This window comes from Columba livia, unplaced genomic scaffold (assembly GCF_036013475.1).
Source record: "Columba livia isolate bColLiv1 breed racing homer unplaced genomic scaffold, bColLiv1.pat.W.v2 Scaffold_102, whole genome shotgun sequence".
NCBI classification, from domain to species: Eukaryota; Metazoa; Chordata; class Aves; order Columbiformes; family Columbidae; genus Columba; species Columba livia.
In genome coordinates, this window is record NW_027043007.1 from 5,679,980 (window position 1) to 5,688,786 (window position 8,807).

The 8,807-nt window shown below is 46.6% G+C and overlaps 1 long non-coding RNA gene across 1 annotated transcript; it reads right to left on the reverse strand.

Moving 5' to 3' along the window:
• Positions 1-518: 518 nt before the first annotated feature.
• Positions 519-7,998, reverse strand: LOC135577548 (uncharacterized). The gene is made up of 2 exons (XR_010469314.1): positions 7,427-7,998; positions 519-1,065 (listed from the first exon to the last, which is right to left on the reverse strand). It is a non-coding gene; the product is annotated as an uncharacterized LOC135577548 (long non-coding RNA).
• Positions 7,999-8,807: the final 809 nt, after the last annotated feature.

Consider the following 8,807-nt stretch of genomic DNA (forward strand, 5'->3'; position numbering starts at 1 on the left):
GTCGTGTGTGTGTCACAAACCCCCCTTGTCAGTGTGTGTGTCACAAACACCATTGGACAGCGTGTGTGTCAGAAGCCCATTGCACAGAGTGTGTGTGTCACAAACCCCATTGGACAGCGTTTGTGTGTCACTAACCCCCCTGGTCAGTGTGTGTGTCACAAACCCCATTTCACAGCGTGTGTGTCACAAACCCCACAGGACAGTGAGTATGTGTCACAAAACCCACAGGACAGCGTGTGTGTATCACAAAACCCCCGGGTCAGTATGTGTGTCACAAACCCCATTGGAAAGATTGTGTGTCACAAACCCTATAGGACAGTGTGAGTGTCACAAACCCCACTGGACAGAATGTGTGTCACGAAACCGATTGGACAGCGTGTGTGTGTTACAATCCCCATTGGACCGTGTGTTTGTCACAAACCCCAATGGACAGAGTATGTGTCACGAACCCCATTGGACAGCGTGTGTGTCACAAGCCCATTGGACTGCCGCGATGAAGAGACGGGGGCGCAACTTGATGCAAGCAAAGTGTCCACTTTATTGTTCTCTACACAATCTTTTTATACTGTTACATACATTACAACTACTATCGTGGATTATACTGATTGGTATACCAACTAATTAGCTCATACATATTACAAAAGCTGAGCTCATGATAGGTTAGTAAGAAAGCATGCATATCTTATCTTAGGTCCTTGTAACTACATGCCTTTCGTGTTAGGAAAGCTTCGCGCGACTATAACAAGATACTGTTGCCAAACCACCAGCTCCTGTGCTTTGTTCTTACACCCATCGGCTGTAATTTTCCACAACCCCCCAGTAACTTCCCATGCTAACACAGCAGGTCCAATAACTAAAATCAGCACACTGCCCACAAATACAGCCAAGACAACCCACATCTCCCCCTTTTTGTTTTCAAACATTTGCTTCTTCCCAAGGTCGGCGCCCAACCAGTTCGAGGACGTCTTGCTTCACCAACATTTCTGTACTGGGAGTTTTCAGAAGGTCTTGTGCTTGTACAAGAAAAATCTTATTTACTGAAGCGGTTATCGACTTTTGTAAGCACTGCAAAATACATGGAATCGTTAGTAATAATACACAAATTACTAAAAGGATCAAAATTCCCTGTTTAAGTAAATCTTTTATCCACCCTGTAATTCCCCAAGAAGCTAGCCACCCATCGAGTCCATCCATTCCTTCCTGCACATTGTGAATCCTTTCTCGTAGTTCTGCAATCTGTTTATGAATGCTCACAGAGTGATCAGATAGATTCATGCAACACATTCCTTCAAATTCTTGACATCCATGTCCGTGGGCTAGTAAAAGGAAATCTATGGCGGCACGATTCTGTAAGACTACATGTCGTAAGCTATCTACATCTTGAGCTAATCCTGACAAAATGTCAGAGGTCGTGTTAAATTCTTTGACAGCCCAGCATGCCAATTGTTTTATTTTATTCCAATTGCTTGCGGCCATTCCACCAGGCAAAAATAGGGACAGAGCTACAGTAGATCCTAAAGACCCTAAATTGACGCGATCATCGCAATCTGGTTGTAATTGTCGCAATGACCTTTTTGATCTGGTACTATTGCTCAGGGAACGATTAAGCATGTCCCTCATATGAGGTGCGAACAGCGTAAGTCTCCCAATATAACAAGGTCCTCCCACAGGTTTAAAAGGAATTCCGGGCCATGCTCTATCTCCACAAATCAAGAAATAGCCTTTGGGCAACCTTACCTGTCCAGTGATATCGGCCACATCTCTAGCCCCTGTATTCATTGAAATGTTCCAATGACCAGAGTTACCTGACACGTTTTGATAATGAATCAGTGAATCTAATGTCTCTTTGTGACCATCTCGAATCAAATACCCAGTCCAGCTATCACCAAAATAGACCACTCCAGTCCCGTTAACAGGAAGAATCTCCGGACTCATATTAGAGCAATTTTCGCGATTTGAGATGTTCTCCCATTCCCCCTGTGGAGGGAAGGAGCCCCAAAGTGTCAGTTCCTGAAATGGTAAGTGATTAGAGAAATTGAGCCTTTGAATTAAGCCTTGCTGGAGCATGGCTCCCTGCTCTACTGGCCAGTCGCTACTTTTTATACACCATCCGTCACTGTTATTTCTCCTCCATTGCCAATATGAGGAATTGAGTACATTCGACAAATCAGGGGTGTTAACGTAACCTCGAAAATCGTCTAGGTGTACATATGGATACCCAATTAAACATGTTCTAAACGGATCGCTTACTTGCGCCAGGGACAGACAAAAGTCTGTGGTCCCGGTACGATTTGCCCACGTGAGCCACACATTAGTACGAGGGTCAACATGATGTAAATCAAAGCTAAAGCCTAAGCTTATAGTACTTAACAAAAAGATTAATACTCGGCCCATTCCTGCAGGCTCTTAGTATTCCTTCTGTTTCTCTTTTTCCGACACCTCCTTTTTGTTTCCTCCCACTTATCGGGGTTTACTTCCCAGGTCTGTGGTACTGTTTCTGAGACGGAATTCATTCGGGAGCAACGTTCTCCTCATCGAACGCAGGTTCTGGAGCGTTATCAGAGGACTGCCGTTGCAATGTTTCTCGGAAGGGTCTCACGTTCTTTGCCGGGATCCAGCGAGGACCTCTCTCTGTGGAAACACAAGCATAGCCTCTACCCCATGTAACAAGGGGATAGGGTCCCATCACTTTACCTGTTTCGGGGTCCCGGATCAATACTGGCGGCTTAATCTTGGGTTCAAAAAGGGTGTTTGTGCTAAAATGACGAACTACTGGAGGATTGCTGTCTAACAGGGAACAATTCAAAAAATTAAAAACATACAAGGCTTTCTGTAAGCGCTCCTCTGGTGTAGCAGCCCCTATTCCCCCTTTTTGTTTTAATAACAAACGTTTTAAGGTTTGGTGAGATCGTTCTATCAAAGCTTGTCCCGTAGGAGAATGAGGGATACCTGTAATGTGTGATATACCCCAAGAGGCAAAAAAGGTCGTTAAGGTCTTAGACATATACGCAGGGCCATTATCAGTTTTGATTTGAGAGGGTACCCCTAAAGTAGCAAAGGCGCGCATCAGATGTTTTCGCACATCGCGTGCTTTTTCTCCTACATGACAGGAGGCAAATAACATTCCGGAAAATGTATCAATAGAGCAATGAACAAACTTTAAACGACCAAATTCAGCAAAATGAGTGACATCTGTTTGCCAGAGTTGAAGGCTTTGTAGCCCTCTGGGGTTAACTCCTCCTGCTATAGAAGGGAAAGAGTGCCTTTGACAATCAGGACACACCGCAATGATATCATGGGCTTGTTGTGTAGTGAGGTCAAATTGACGCTTAAGGCCTGCAGCGTTTTGATGAAAAAAGGAGTGGCTGAGTCGAGCTTGCGCTAATCGATCTGGTAACACCTGCACCGGTAGCGTAAGCAAATCCGCTTGTCGGTTCCCTTCTGCAATAAAACCAGGTAGAGAAGTGTGAGATCGAACATGCATAATAAAATAAGGATGAAGGCGGGAATCTAACAGGAAAATGAGTTCTTGTAACAGATTGAACAGTGCCGCATGAGAAATATCCCGTAGCACAGAAGCTTCTGCTCGGCTAACAATTCCTGCAACATAAGCAGAATCAGTGATTATATTGAGAGGAATAGACCATTTTCGAAACACTCGAACAACTGCAGATAATTCTACTATTTGAGGAGAACCCTGTACAGTCTCAACATCTGAGCTCCACCGTTCCCGCTGTCCATCCCACCAAAGGATAACAGACTTGTGAGATTTGCCAGACCCATCTGTGAATACAGTAAGGGCTTGTAAAGGCTGGTCACTCCGCTTTGGAACAGGTAAAAGGTGAAAATCAATGCTTAACAGCTTGTGAGAAGGCGGATGAGAAGTGAGTTGGCCTGCATAGCCAGTCAGGGCTATACCTAGTGCATCTGATTGTTGTTGTAGCCATTGCAGGTAAACAGTTGTTACTGGCATACATATGAGGGCAAAGTCCGTGCCTGCCAGGGTAAGTAATCGCTGTCTGGCCCTGATGATTAAAGATGCAAACATCTCATGTTGGGTAGAAATCGTCTTTGTGGCTTGGTTAGGCAGAAAAATCCATTCAATGATTAGTAAAGGGTCAGTTTTCTGGCAGTCCCATTGAAAAATAAGCGCATAAGGCTGTCTAGCAGGATTAAGGATGATTAATTGAAAAGGCAATTCTGGTTCCCATCGATGCGCTTGTCTGGAGGCAATTGCTGTTGCAGCTTTATGCAAGGAAGCTATGGCTTCAGGACTAAGAGTTCGCGGAGCGTTTAAATCCGAGCTTCCTTTAAGCATTTCGAATAGGGGACGAAGGTCCGCATTACTGATTCCTAACAATGGTCTGACCCAATTGATTGTACCCAGCAGTTTTTGTACATCATGTAAGTTCTTTACATTTGCCTGTATCTGTAAGGGTTGCGGGGTAACAGTCTGAGCCCTTATACGCCATCCTAAGTATTTCCAAGGTGGCATTCTTTGAATTTTTTCTGGTGCAATACAGAGGTCTGCTGATTTTACAGCAGCCACGACAAGGGCTACAGCTTCCTCCATGACTTCATGGTGCTGTGCTGCCACTAGGATGTCATCCATATAATGATATAACAATGCAGCAGGCACTGCAGTTCTAACAGGACTAAGTATCTTTGCTACATACCATTGGCATATTGTAGGGCTATTTTTCATTCCCTGCGGTAGCACAACCCACTGGTATCTTTGCAAAGGAGCTTGCATGTTGACGCTTGGTACAGAAAAGGCAAATTTAGGGGCATCATCTGGATGCAATGGAATGTTGAAAAAACAATCTTTGAGGTCTATGATAGTTAAATGCCAATCTCGAGGGATCATGGTAGGTGATGGAAGCCCAGGCTGCAGGGCCCCCATATCTTCCATAGCGTCATTAATTTTTCTGAGGTCATGGAGCAGGCGCCACTTGCCAGTCAGTTTTTTAATAACAAAGATAGGCGAGTTCCACGGACTCGTTGAGGGTACAATATGTCCCATAGATAGTTGTTCGTTAACTATTTCTTGGAGGGCGTGAAGTTTTTCCAGTGGCAGGGGCCATTGATCAATCCAAATAGGAGTGTCTGTCTTCCAGGTTAACTTTAGGGTTTCACGCCCCTCAATGGCCCCACCTAAAAATGTGTCTGAATAGACACCCCCCACTGAGACAACACATCACGTCCCCACAAGACCATAGGCACTGGTAAGATAAACGGTTTGACTGAGGCAACTTGTCCTTCTGAATTTTGAACTTGTATCATTTCTGCGCTTTGGCGGCTAGCTCCGCACCCCCCAATCCCTGCTAACGTCTGAGAGATATCAGCCAAAGGCCACCTAGAAGGCCACTTCGCTTGAGAAATAACGGTAACATCTGCACCTGTATCAATGATTCCACTCAACACGACTTGCTGACCTCTGCAAATGAGGGTACATTGACAGATAGGACGCTTTTGTGAGACGGCTTGAGCCCATAAAATTAGTGGTTCTCCCGTAGACCCAAAGCTTCCCTGTCTCCGCGGGAGCATTTGGTCAGGGATTGAGACATAGTCCTCCTTAGGGATCAGTATCAATTGAGCAATACGACTTCCCTCTGGTACTGTGCAAGGAGGAAATGGGGTCCAAGCCATAATTTTGATTTCGGAATTACTGTCAGGATCAATTACTCCAGGCAATACAAAAAGCCCTGACAGGGTGGCGGATGATCTTCCCAATAATAAAGCCTGCGTTTGAGGAGGCAAAGGGCCTGCAACTTTGGTAGACAGTAAGTGAACAGAGGAATCAAGCAGCGTTACTGTGTGGGCGGTTGCCAAGTCCAGGCCGGCGCTCCCTGCTGTTGCGGGAGAGAGACTGGAAACCCTCCGGTCCCCCGCTCCTCCCCCCGCGCTTGCAGGGGCGTTGAGGCTGGCCGCGGAACTTGTGTCTGCACGCGCCGCGGGTTCGCGCTCCACTGCCGGTTTCCCGGTATGGGATGCCCATTCACATCATATTTAGATTTACATTGGTTTGCAAAATGCCGTCCCTTCTGGCATCTGGGACAAATACCAGGTGCTGGGGGTCTCTTCCCCCCGGCGCTGCGACAATCTCTTTTAAAGTGACCTGGCTTCCCACAACCGAAACAGTTCTGTTGCTTACTGTTTCCCACAGGTCCGCGCATGGCCGCAAAGGCAGCAGCCATCGCTTCATATTTATGATCCATAGTGCCAATTCTGTTACACGCCTCAATCATCTCAACCAAAGTAGGATTTTGGTTTGGAAGCGATTTTAAAAGTTTTTTGCAATCAGCGTTGGCATTTTCCACTGCTAATTTAAGTAATAGGATATCTCGAGCCTCGGTATTATCTACTTGCCGATCTAAGGCTTGTTTCAAGCGGTCTACAAATTGCATATACGGCTCTCGGGGCTCTTGGGTGATATTAGTAAACGCTTTCTGAGGCTTTTGAGAATCAGGAACTTTCAATAAAGCCTTTTTCGCTTCCTCCCGGACTGCTTCTAAGGCTTCTCGGGGGATATCCCTTGCCTGTCCGGCCGGGTCTGCATGTTGCCCAGTCCCAGTAAGATGTTCTATGGTTAAGGCAGCTAGGGCAGCATTCGCATGTCCCGCATACCCCAACAAAATTGTCTGCAGCCCCGTTCTCCATTGAGACTCCCACATTGTATATTGCGTCGGGGTTAATAACAATCGCGCGAGAGATTTTAAATCATGTGGGGTCATGACATATGTATCGAATACAGAAGATAAAAGGCTTGCAAAATAAGGAGAAGACAACCCATGCTCGGTAACCGTACGACGCAACTCCTTAATCACTGAAAAGGACAATGCTTCCCATTGAGCCGCCCCCCCCCTTCCTTGATATATAACAGGCGCTACTATAGTCCTTGCTATCTCTAACTCCCCCTCCTTTAAGGCTTGGCGTTTGATCTCTCCCCAGGCATTATGAGGATCAGGAGGGGAAAGATCGGGTTCTTTTTCGGGATCAACAGGTCCGGGATCAAAGGGATCATCCTCCGGGGGATACCCCGCTGCACAGGCCAAGGGGGGTAGTGACGGTAATGATGGTGCAGAGGGCTTTGTCTCCCCTTCAGAACCTTGCTGGCTCTGCTCTTGCGCTTTCACAGCCTCAAAAATTTTTCTCCAGTGTGGGAGCATATGTTGCGCTTCCTCATCTCCAGAGGTAGCTGCATCCCATAATTTCACCCCTACATCGTCCCAAAGTTCCCGGGTAAAAATCGAAGAAGCAGTAACTGTAGGGATCTTAACCTGGACCCATTTAAGGATCAGCTTGAGGTCCTGACCCGAAAGGGTTTTTCCCCCATGCTTCTTAAGTAAAGCTTTCATTAGCTCATAAACGTCTCTTTCAGGGGAACTCGCCTGATTCCCCATTTTGCTAGTTTCCCGCAGCTCACCTCTCGTTCCAGACGGGGGTGATGACTTCAGTAGCCGGCTTTTCCCTGCTCCTTGTAGCAGCGTTCCCAGTTCTGCGGGACTCGCAGCACGCCACCAGATAGGTGATTATCAGCCTCCGGCGGAGTCTTCACCAAAGATCACGTCGGGGGGCACCATTTGCCGCGATGAAGAGACGGGGGCGCAACTTGATGCAAGCAAAGTGTCCACTTTATTGTTCTCTACACAATCTTTTTATACTGTTACATACATTACAACTACTATCGTGGATTATACTGATTGGTATACCAACTAATTAGCTCATACATATTACAAAAGCTGAGCTCATGATAGGTTAGTAAGAAAGCATGCATATCTTATCTTAGGTCCTTGTAACTACATGCCTTTCGTGTTAGGAAAGCTTCGCGCGACTATAACAAGATACTGTTGCCAAACCACCAGCTCCTGTGCTTTGTTCTTACACCCATCGGCTGTAATTTTCCACAACCCCCCAGTAACTTCCCATGCTAACACAGCAGGTCCAATAACTAAAATCAGCACACTGCCCACAAATACAGCCAAGACAACCCACACCAATGGACAGAGTATGTGTCACGAACCCCATTGGACAGCGTGTGTGTCACAAGCCCATTGGACAGAGTGTGTGTCACAAACCCCATTGTACAGCGTGTGTGTCACAAACCCCATTAGACAGAGTGTGTGTGAGAAACCCCATCGGACAGAGTGTGGGTCAAAAACCCCATTGGACAGTGTGTTTGTCACAAACCGTCCTGGACAGTGTGTGTGTCACAATCCCCATTGGTGAACGTGTGTGTCACAAACCCCATTGGACAGTGTGTCTGTCACAAACCATCCTGGACAGTGTATGTGTCACAAACCCCATTGGAAAGTGTGTGTGTCACAAACCCCATTTGACAGCGTGTGTGTCACAAAAACCATTGGACAGTTTGTGTGTCACAAAACAGGTTGGTCAGTGTGTGTGTCACAAACCACACTTGTCAGAGTGTGTGTCACAAACACCCATGGACAGTGTGCGTGTCAGAAACCCCATTGTACATCGTGCGTGTCACAAACCCCTTTGGACAGTGTGTGTGTCAAAAACCCCAGTGGACACCGTGTGTGTGTCACAAGCACCATTGGACAGTGTGTGTGTAACAAACCCCATTGGACAGTGTGTGTGTCACTAACCGTCCTGGACAGTGTGTGTGTCACAAACCCCATTGGACAGTGTGTGTGTCACAAACCCCATTGGACATCGTGTGTGTCACAAACCCCTTTGGACAGTGCGTGTGTCACAAACCCCATTGGACAGTGGGCATGTCACAAACCCCCCTGGACAGTGTGTGTGTGTGTCACAAACCCCATTGAACAGTGTGTGTTTCA